This window comes from Carlito syrichta, unplaced genomic scaffold (assembly GCF_000164805.1).
Source record: "Carlito syrichta isolate Samal-C Ts95f unplaced genomic scaffold, Tarsius_syrichta-2.0.1 Scaffold307028, whole genome shotgun sequence".
In the NCBI taxonomy this organism is placed as follows: Eukaryota; Metazoa; Chordata; class Mammalia; order Primates; family Tarsiidae; genus Carlito; species Carlito syrichta.
Window position 1 is genome coordinate 685,671 of NW_007251124.1, and position 11,075 is coordinate 696,745.

At 39.9% G+C, this 11,075-nt stretch overlaps 1 non-coding gene across 1 annotated transcript; it reads right to left on the bottom strand.

Moving 5' to 3' along the window:
* Positions 1–8,950: 8,950 nt before the first annotated feature.
* Positions 8,951–9,022, bottom strand: TRNAA-AGC. Its single transcript has one exon. It is a non-coding gene; the product is annotated as a tRNA-Ala (tRNA).
* Between the last annotated feature and the right edge of the window lie 2,053 nt (positions 9,023–11,075).

The following is an 11,075-nucleotide window of genomic DNA, read 5'->3' on the forward strand; positions in this document are numbered from 1 at the left end:
AAGTAGTTGCTAAAATCAAATATAAAAAATTTAAAAATTAAAAAAAAAGGAAAGAAAGTAGCTATTAGTATCAACTAGACTAACTCCATGACTGTGTCAGGAAAACTACAAGACGAACCTAAGAAATCTTGCTGTGCCAGATTGTAAGTGCTCAAAAATGATGGGGATGATTCAAAAGGACACAGATGCCAACTTGAAGGGATTCTCACTGGCCAAATCTGGGACACTTTGAGCACTAATGATGACAATAAATGATTATCATCCTTGGATACTTAAATAAATAAATATGGAAGAAGAAAAGCTTTTCTTACAGTAGTATGCCAACTAATAAATGTAGAAGTAAGAAAAATATGAGAGAATGCCCACCTAGCCATCATCAGAATGATAGATGCAGGCAAAATTTATAAGTCAATGCTAAAAGGATGAGTAAAATTTTAATGAGGATCATTATGTGATCCTGGAATGTATCCTAGTTTGAAAGAGAACCTTCTATGAAGGGCTTTATTGGTGCAATTAGTTAAGTTTTAATATGGACTGTATATTAGATAATACTATTTTATCGATGTTAGATTTACTGAATTTGATGACTGTGCTGTGGCGAGGAAACCTTGTTCTTAAGAAATACACTTGGAAGTATTTAGGGATAAAAAGATATAAAACCTGAAAAATAGTGTCAAATAGTTTAAAGAAATAATAATTCTTGTCTGATATATATCATATACATATGACATATATAATATATATTTCACTGTTACTGATGATTAGTTATTGAGAAAGAGGCAGCATGGTGTGATAAAATGATCTCAAAGTGTGGACAATATGTGCTTCTCAGGTAGTTGCCATTCCATTTTGAACACTACTAAGCAGAGATAAAGATACAAAATTTCCCAACTTATATTAGAATTTAGCATGTTTTATTGTATTTCCTTTTCATGCTCCTTTCTTGCAAGTTAATCAACTAATGACATCTGAAAGAGACTGAATTTCTTTCTCTGAACCAAGAGGTGATGAGAAACTGCCCCAGTAGGGAAAGAAACAGTGAGGGTGGCAGACAAAACTCCATTTCCTCTTTACTAATCATCAGGAAAGAGGAGCAACAAGATAGGGGAGAGTTTGAGATTAAACATCCCTGGAAGCCCTGTTGCCCAGGTTGGTCTCAAATGACTGGTCTCAAGCAATCCTCCCACCTCATCCTCCCAAGTAGCTGGGATTACAGGCATGAGCCATCTTGGTCAGCTTCCAGACATTATTTTATTTAGAGATTTTAAAAGAAAAAATAAAAGGAGTAATAAAATAAAAGAAAATTGGGTAGTATAAAATAGCCATTTGGCAGACGTAAGCTATCGAATTCACTTAAAACAGATTTCCCCCTAAACTCCCACCCGCACCCCACACCTTTCTTTGTCAGGACTCTAGCTCCTTGACAGTCATCATTCTGTGGTAACATCCACCCACTCATTCACCTAGTATTCCCTGCCCTCTGTGGCTTATTGTCGGTCCAAACTTTTGGCAATAGAGAAAGGAGATAAGTGGAGAAATCAGTGGGAAGACATTTGATTCCTTGTCCCAAGAACTTTACAGAAAACAAAGAAAGTGAAGGCAAATTTTCCTCGTCCTGTCCCCCTTTTTCTGTCTCTCCTTCTTTCAATAATAGTGAAAATAAAAGCTAACATGAGTTTTGTTTTGCTTTGTTTTGTTATTAATGGTGGCACACTTGTTGTGAGTTTAAGGATCCTGTGCGTAATACACTGAGTAATTGCTCCTAAAGACTTAAGGTCCACCAGAAAAGTCAACAAGCAAAATGCCTTGAGTATCCCTCAAAAAATGTTACCATGACCTTTGCTCTTGTCCAGTGCACTTTTGCTGGACCACTTTCACCTCTTAGTAGCCACTGCTTTGATTGTTCTTTGTCTTCAGGATTTTACTGGTAAACCCATGTTTCATCTCCTGTTATAATTCTTGAAAGAAATTCATCAGGATCTTGGTCTCACTTGTTTAAACTTTTCATTGAAAGCTCTGCTCTTGTCTGCAGTTAATCTGATGTAACCATTTTGGTATCCATCAAGTGGAAATTTTAATTTTTCAGTTGTAATTGTGTAAACTGAACCAATTGAGAGTTTGCAGTTTGGCTATTGTTTGTGCTGTTAACTGTTGGTCATCTTCTAATAGGGCATGAACAAGATTCATTTTTTCCTTGAAAATTTATATGGATGGTCTACCACTATGAGTTCATCTTTGACACTGTCTTGTCCCTTCTTAAAACAAGTTATTCATTTGCAAGCTGCTGATTTCTTTGGGGTATTGTCTCCATACGCTTTCAATAAAGCATCAACAATTTCACTTTTCTTTCACCCATGCTTTACCATAAATTTGTTGTTTGTTCTTGCTTCAATTTTACAGAATTCATGTTACATTAATAGGAGCTCTTTTCTTTTCTTTTCTTTTTGAGTTGGAGTCTCACTCTGTTGCCCAGGCTGGAATGCAGTGGCACACAGCCACCCCAGCATCGACCTGCTCTACTCCAGCGATCCTTCCACCTCAGCCTTCCAAGTGGCCAGAGCTACAGACATGCGCTTCCATGCCAGGCTAATGATCTTATTGTAAAGGCAAGGTCTCACCAAGCTGCCCAAGCTAGTCTCAAACCAGCGGGTTCAGGCAATCCATTCACTTGGGCCTCCTAAAATGCTGGGGTTACAGGCTGAGATACCAAGCCCGGACTCTGTCTTTTTTTTTCTTTTTAATTATTTTATTGGTCAGGCGCACTGGCTCATGCCTATAATCCCAGCACTTTGGGAGGCCGAGGTGAGTGGATTGTCCAAGTCCACGCATTCGAGAGCAACCTAGGCAACTTGGAAAGACCTCATCTCTACAATAAATCAAAAAATATATATTTATTTTAGATTCAAGGGGTATATCTGCAGGCTTGTTATGTAGGTATATTGTGTAATGGTAAGGTTTGGGCTTCTTTTTTTTCTTTTTTCTTTTTTTTTTGAGTTGGAGTAGCCTCTACCTGTTGGGCTCCGGTGATCCTTCCGCTTCAGTCTTCCAAGTAGCTGGAACTACAGGCGTGCACTACCACGCCCAGCTAATTTTTGATGTATTGTAGAAAAGAGGTCTCACCAAGGTGCTTGGGCTGTCCTCAAACCTGCAGCCTCGGACAATCCACTCCCGTCGGCCTCCCAAAGTCTAGGATTACAGGCTGAGCCTCCAAGCCGGTCTGCTTTGGGATTCTAATGGGGCCGCCTTCCACATGGTGAGCATGGTACCCAATGGGAGGTTTTTCAACCCTTATTCTCCCTTCTTCCCTTCCCCCTTTAGGAGTCCCCAGTGTCTGTTGTTCCCATCTTTGCGCCTGTGTTCCCAGTGTTTAGCTCCCATTTATGAGTGAGAGCAAGCAGTATTCAGTTTTCTGTTTCTGTGATAATTTGCTTAGAGTGATAGCCTCCAGCTGCATCTGTGTTGCTGCAAATGACCATTTTGCTCTTTTTTATGGCTGCATAGTATTCCATGGTATATATGTACTACATTTTCTTTGTCCAGTCCACTGTGGATGAATGCCTAGGTTGATTTCATGTTTTTGCTATTGCAAATAGTGCTGGGACAAACATATGAGTGCAGGTGTCTTTTTGGTAGAATGATTTATGTTCCTTTGGGTGTACACCCAGTAGCAGGATTGTCAGGTCAATGGTAAATCTATTTTTAGTTCCTTGAGAAATCTCCAAACTGCCTTCCACAGGGGTTGACCTAGCTTACATTCCTACTAACAGTGTATGATCATTCCTTTTTCTGATGAGGCGCTCTTCACACTGATGTCTTATCTTTCTTAATGTCCCACCATAGATTCTGCTCAGACATGGTATAACAAGTTAGCATGAGTTTACTGTAGTGCTAAAAGTTTTGGGAATACAGACAGTTTTTTCATAATATGCATTCTCCACAATTTTTTTTTTTTTTGAAGATCGCTTGTATAAGAATGCCAGATTATTAAACAAACAGAAGGAAAAGAAGAAAATAGGTTTATTGTTGTTGTTCTTTGGTGTAACAGAAGATTAGGAAGAGGAGGTGAGTTTGGTTTTAGACATCTTGATTTTATTGTATTCTTCTATAGGATCCTTCCTGTTGATGTAACAGTGAACTCAACCCAGTGTTATAACCTGAATACTTGGGGGTGGGAGTGGTCAGAAGGCATCCATATAGAGAGAGTGAGCAGAATGAGAATTCAAAGTGTCTTGGAATTTGAAAAAGGGAACACATTCATTGATAGTAGTAAAAAGCAAAAAAGAGAACTTCATACTAGACTGATCTTAAACTCTGGATACACTGCTTTTCACCATGACCTTGAAACTTTCACAGAAGAAAGTTTCATTTTCCTGGTACCAGACTCCCATTAAGTGTTATCTCTTTTTCGTTCATTGTTGTCTTGTTGAAAGAATAAACAAGTTTTTTTTTTTAAGTTGGAGGGTCTTACTCTTGCCCAGACTGGAATGCAGTGGCATGATCACGGTTCACTGCAGCCTCTACCTCCTGGACTCAGGACATTCTTCTGCCTCAGCTTCCTAAGTAGCTGGAATTACGTTGTGCATCTCCACATCTGGTTAATTTTTTGATTTTCTGTAGAGACGAGATCTTGCTATGTTGCCCAGGCTGGTCTTGAACTCCTGGACTCAAGCAATCCTCCCGCCTTGGTCTCATCTCAAAAATTAAGCCTTTAAAGAATTAAAGTTTTATCTAAAAGTCTTACTGAGGACCGGGTGTGGTGGCTCAAACCTTTAATACCAGCACTTTGGGAGGCTGAAGCAAGAGGATCGCCTGAGCCCACGGGTCTGAGAGCAGCCTGGGCAACATGGTGAGACCTCGTCTCTACAATAAATCAAAAATTAGCTGGGCATGGTAGTGCGCGACTGTAGTTCCGGCTACTTGGAAGGCTGAGGCGGAAGGATCGCCGGAGCCCAGCCGGTCGACGCTGGGGTGGCTGTGAGCATGCCACTGCACTCCAGCCTGGGCAACAGAGTGGGACTCCTACTCAAAAAAAAAAAAAAGTCTTACTGAGGATTATAGACCGAGGCCAGTAGCCCAGAAGCAGCTCTTTAGAGAGGTTCTATCGGACTTCTCTGGCATAGTATTTCAGCCCAGTGCTTATGTAAGGGATATGGAGATTCAGTACCTGCAAAATCACATCAAATTTTGGTGCAAGAGTACACATGGTTATAGATTACAGAGTCATACTCACTAACCCTGTCAGATGTTGTCTTATGTGTAGGAAAAAACAAGGAGTAGGGTCATTTATCCTTTAAGGAATACAGTGGCTTGGGCAAGAGACATGAGGGGCCATGTGCTCTATACTGTTTTGACTTCAAAGCATCTTTCTGGAGAACTACAGTTGTCACAGGGTCGGGAGACTTGTGAAATTATGTTGGCAGCAGAAATGAGCAAACGTGGCTTCTTACATTTGCTGCTTTGTCTCACAGTCTATTTGTATGCCTTTGCCTATATTAATAAGTATATCACTGAACATCTTTTGAAGTTAAGAGCACTTTGTTGGTTTGGAAGAATTTCTCCCTCAAATGGCTTATGGGGCTAGTAGAATAGGTTAGAGGAAACAGAAATGACAGGTTTCACTGAAGTTGAACAGTAGAGAAGTGTCACCTCACAAAACTCTACAAGCTGTGGGGAATGTGTGAGAAAGTGTTGGGAAGATGAGAAGAAAATTATCTAGGCTGTTTAATAGTGTAAAAGTATAATCGTGAGTTTCCAGTGTCACCAAGGGATTATCCTATAAATTGCACCTGGAGAAATCCATCTACTGGGTAGGTTACCAGAAGTTCCTCACAAGGAAGTTATGTTTTCTTTTGTCTTTCTCTTGTCCCAAGATACACTGAACACTGTGAGAATTGTTTATTAATTTTCTGCGACAGCATGCAGGTTATCTGTTCATAGTATCACTAAAATATTTATCCATGGAGAAGTAGTAGGATAAGCTCTAAATATATTAGTGTCTTCTGATGAATTAACCATTTATCTCAGGAGATAGAACTCCTTCATACTCAATTTCTCTATTCAGGAAGCCTGCAGACATATGAATAGCATTTCTGATGCATTTAGGATCAGAGAGAAGATTGTAATGGATTGAATGCCACTTCTTTAAAAGATGACAGATCAAAAGGGTGGAGTCATGTAAAAAGTTTTCATATTATGCTCTAGAATTTGAATTCACACTCGTGATTTCTTTTGGTGTTTATGTCTTAATTTGTTGACACGGACAGGGAGTTCTGGTTATTATACTGCTCTAAATCTCCCACTTTGATTAAATATGAAAGGGCAATTCTTGAACAAAGCAGTAAATAATTGAATAATCTTTTTTATTCAATTAAATATGTCTCTCAGGGCTGGATTTGGTGGCTCATGCCCATACCAGCATTTTGGGAGACTGAGGCAGGAGGATCGCTTGAGGCCAGGAGTTCGAGACCAGCCTGGGCAATAAAGTGAGAATCAATCTCCGCAAAAAATACAAAAATTATCCTCGTGTGGTGGTGTGTACCTGTAGTACCAGCTACTTGGGAAGCTGAGGCAGGAGGATCCTTAAGTCCAGGAGTTCGAGGCTGAGATGAACTGTGATCATGCCACTGCTCTTCAGTCTGGACAACAGAGGGAGACTGTCTCTAGAAAAATAAAAATTAAAAATAAATATGTTTTTCAAAAGAATAAAGCACTATCCTTTGAATCAGATTAACTGCATGACCTAACAGATAGCATCTGCTTCCACATTATTGCATAGTTAATGGTCCTGCTCACCTGCCACCTCGCACACATTTACCCAGGGTGTCACTTGCACAACCACATCCCCCTTCCTCTCAGAGCTCCTTAATCTTTAATTTTTCCCTGGAGAAAAGTAAGCGACGATGATCCCATTGACGAATGGAATTTCAAAATAAAACATAGTTGGCTTTCCAAGATTCATCTACAATTTACTTAAAATAAGTCACTATTGTCCTGGGCCATAATTAGCCACTGCTTGCTCTTAAATAAATACCTCAATCTGTTATATGTTATGCTTTTGTTGACCCCCAATTTTTTGAAACCATCATTCTATATTTCCTGTAACTTTCTCATGTTAAACTCTTGGCTTTTGCATACTATTCATTTCTCCCTTAAATTACAGGTGGACTTCCTTGGAGAAATCTATTGTTGGGAGCAGGAAAGATATTTCTATTTGGGTCTGAGCCCTAACATAATACAGAAAAGCAATGGTAATAGTCCATGGTATTCTCCTTCATGCATAGACTATATTCCTTCATAAAATGATGAATTCCCGTGGTTGGAGCCTGTGAATAATTTGTTCCTGCCACAGTGAGAATATGTGGCAGACAGACACTGTGGAAATGTACTTAGAAAACAAGAAAGTAGAAGGAAAAAATGTCAACAGAACAGAAAATGACCTATCTTCCACATTAAGATGGTCTGGCATCTCAGTATTTTCTAGCTCTGGATCTTTCTTTGGAGAAGTAAATCTCAAAGCCAAGACATCCTAATCTAAGAAAGAATATCTTTGGAACTTACATTTTCCTTTGAAAATTTCCTAATCACTTCGCAGGGAGAGAGGTGGCCTGACACTATACTGGGAACCAGGAAATTTCCAATGATTCCTGTATCCTTCAGTTCACACTTCCATTAGGGTTGCTAAGGGTTTTGGAATGTCAAAATCTATCACAGGTCTTAGAACACAAAGGAGGTGTCATACAAGAGTTCCTGAAAATTTGGTGGTAGGTGATGAGGAGGAGGCAGTTCTGAGTTCTGAAGTGATTACAGGATACCATCCTATTTAAAATGTTAGCAGAGACAAGCACACAAACTTCTCAGTTCATGTTAGAAGTTAGCACAGTCTCTTATTTTTTATTGCAAAACTTGCAAATTTTTCACTAAAAATAAAATGAAATTGTCACATCATATTCAACCATGTGTAGTGATTCAAAAAATATTAACAAATACCATATTACCATAGAGGAGAGGAGCAGGGTCAATGATTACAGCACAAAAATGGTTCAGTATTATGAAAACATTTTCATAATTATTTTTTCTACATTAGAATAGAAAACTGGAAAAAAATACAGCCATACATTTATAATACATAACTTCTTAGTTCACATCATAGTGCTTTTTAAACTTTAATATGCGAAGAAATCAATTGGAGATTCTGTTGAAATGCTGATTTTAGTTCAATAGGGTAGATAACAGATTTTGCATTTCTAATAAGTTCTCAGGTACTAGGATCTAGAAAATCACTTTCCTATAGAGGGCGCACCTGTCTTAGGTAAATTACTTCCGTAAATCATCTAAGGAAAGTTCAATTTTTCTCATTTAAGAATGAAGACAGGACAAAACTGAAAATTAATCTACACTTTGAGATTTTCAGCCGAATATACTCCCCAATGGAGCTATTTTGGCAGAAGTATGACGACTCTACATTAGGTAATGAAAATGACTTTCTAAATCTTTCCGTTTGGAAGGCTCTCAGTTTCCCCATGTTCAGCCTGCAATGATTTTGGCCAATCACGGCTCAGAAAACAAAAGAAACTAGAGGAAACTGTTTGAAAGCTTGTGCTTTTGTTGTTGTTGATTTGTTACATCTTTCCATTCTTACCCTTTATTTCTTCCTTTTAAATAATAAAACTGCAAACTAGAACCAAAGGTGAATGGCTCGTCAATTTGGTGACACGTTTGTAGTTTTGGAATCACGAGCCGAGTCTTCTAGTTCCTTCCTTTTGCTTACGCAACTACCCTGAGTAGTGCCAAACCTGAGGAGTAGAAATATTAATATCATTAAGATTAGCAGCACTAATGTTAACGTCAAATCGTTGTGAAATAGGTTTACTTTATCTTTAAACAAAGAAAAGGACGCGAAGCAATGGGGGAAAAGGTTTAAAAAACGGAGAATAAGAGCTTTTTTTAAAAGTGGAGGTGCCGGGGATTGAACCCGGGGCCTCGTGCATGCTAAGCACGCGCTCTACCACTGAGCTACACCCCCCTCGCGTACTACCGCTCTCGGGAATACATTCAAGACAAAACACGACCATTTTTAAAATAGGTTTTAGAATAATGGCAATAAGCTGGAATCCACTCAACCTATTTTGACTATTTCTGATATGTTAAGTCTAAGTCTTATGTCCCGCTTCGCCGACAGATGAGTAAACTGCATCCGAAAGCTTCTACTGATGCTCCTGGGATCTTCCTGCTCCTGTCAGACCGGAGACCCTTCTCGGCTGCAGCTAGAAGAGCCCGGGATGAAACATTTTCTCTTGTGTCTTCACTCCCTCCTCTCTTTCCTCGCGGGTTTGAAGAATTGCCCGATCCGGGTGGCGAGAGAAGATCAAAGGACAAAAGCAGCTGTCGGTGTCCGTCGCAGCCACCCTGTTTCGGACCCCGGCGTGGGCCTATGGCCCCGAGGCTGAGACCCAGGGAGGCGGCGACTGGGAAACGAGCAGCGAGGAGGACGCGCCGGCTGTGATCGCGCCCCCTTTCGGGCGGAATCCTCCTCCCCGCCCGGAACGCTGGAGGACGGCGAGGTGAGGGCGGGGCTCCACTCCGGACGCGAACTAAAGCCCCCCGCGCCTCCGAAGTGGTTGACCAACGTCTTCCTCTGAGTCGCTGCGCCTCTTCCTTCCAGGCCGACCAACGGATAGAGCCTCGGCTAACTTAGAGGGAGTCGGTTACACGGGCAGAAAGACAAGATCAGGGATGTGGTCAATAATAGGATTCTCCAACCTTGCTTTTCGCCAAATCGAAGATTAAAAGGATGTCAATCATAATTTAATGAATTTTAAAACCAGTCTGCAGAAGGAACAAAGTGGAATTTTTTTTTTTTTACAGAAAATATGGATCCTGGAGCTCCTGAAATAATCAAGGAGAGAGGAGAGTGTAGTGAGGGTGTTTGTGTCCGGCGTGCCTCCTCGACCCCCCCCCCCCACATTCTTTTGTATTATCTGTGAAACATTTATGAAAACTGACCACATCCTAAGCTAGGAAGAAAATCTCAATAAATTCTGAAGTGTAGATATCATAAGGAATTATGCTTTGAAATATTTTTAAAAATCACCCCTTCCAAAACTTTTTTCTCTTTCTCTTTCCTTGTTCCTCCCCCCATCCTCCTTAGTGCATGCTGATCTGATCACGTGCTTGCTTAAGAATTCGAGAGGCTAATTTTAAAACAAATCAGGAATGGAGTCCTGACTTCAGAGAGTCACAATAGTTAATCCATAACCTGACTGCAGCCAAGATAGCATCAATCAGACAGCCAGAAGGACCACCATTTAAGATAAGCCATCAGACAAGACGCACACACCTACCAAACATCTCTTAAAGAACCCTTCCAGCCAGCCTAAAAATTTGAGGTGGTCTTTTTGTGACATTACTCGGTCATCTCCTCAAGTTGCAGACTTTTGAATAAAAACTATTTTTCCTTCTACCAACTCTCTCTGGAGTTTGGCTTTTCAGTGACAAATGGGGGGGACTTGGGTCCTCTTACAACAATACAAAGAGTAGTCTCTGACCACCATACAATAAAACTAAAAAATAATAGCAAAATAAAAAATAAAAGTCCTTTCCACTTAAACATTTTAAAACATACTATAAAATAACTCTCAGGTCAAAAAGGAAATACAGAATTTAATCACACAATTTCTTGAACAGGACAAAAATGCGAATTGACAGATCAAAATCTGTGAGATAAAGCTAAAACATTTATCAGAAGCAAAGTATATCAATAACAACAAAAATAATATAAATGAATCAAACACTTAGTTCAAGGCACTAGAAAATGAACAACAAAAACCAAAAGGATGCAAAAGAAAGGATTAATAGGGACAAATTCAAAAAATTAATTAGAAAAAAGTAGAACTAATAAATAAACAGGCCAGGCATGGTAGCTCAGCCCATAACCCCAGCATTTTGGGAGGCTGAGGCAAGTGGATTGCCCCTGAGTCCAGGGGTTCAAGACCAACCCAGGCAACTTGGCAAGACCTCATCTCTACAATAAATCAAAAATTAGCCGGGCATCTGTAGTTCCGGCTACTTGGAAGATT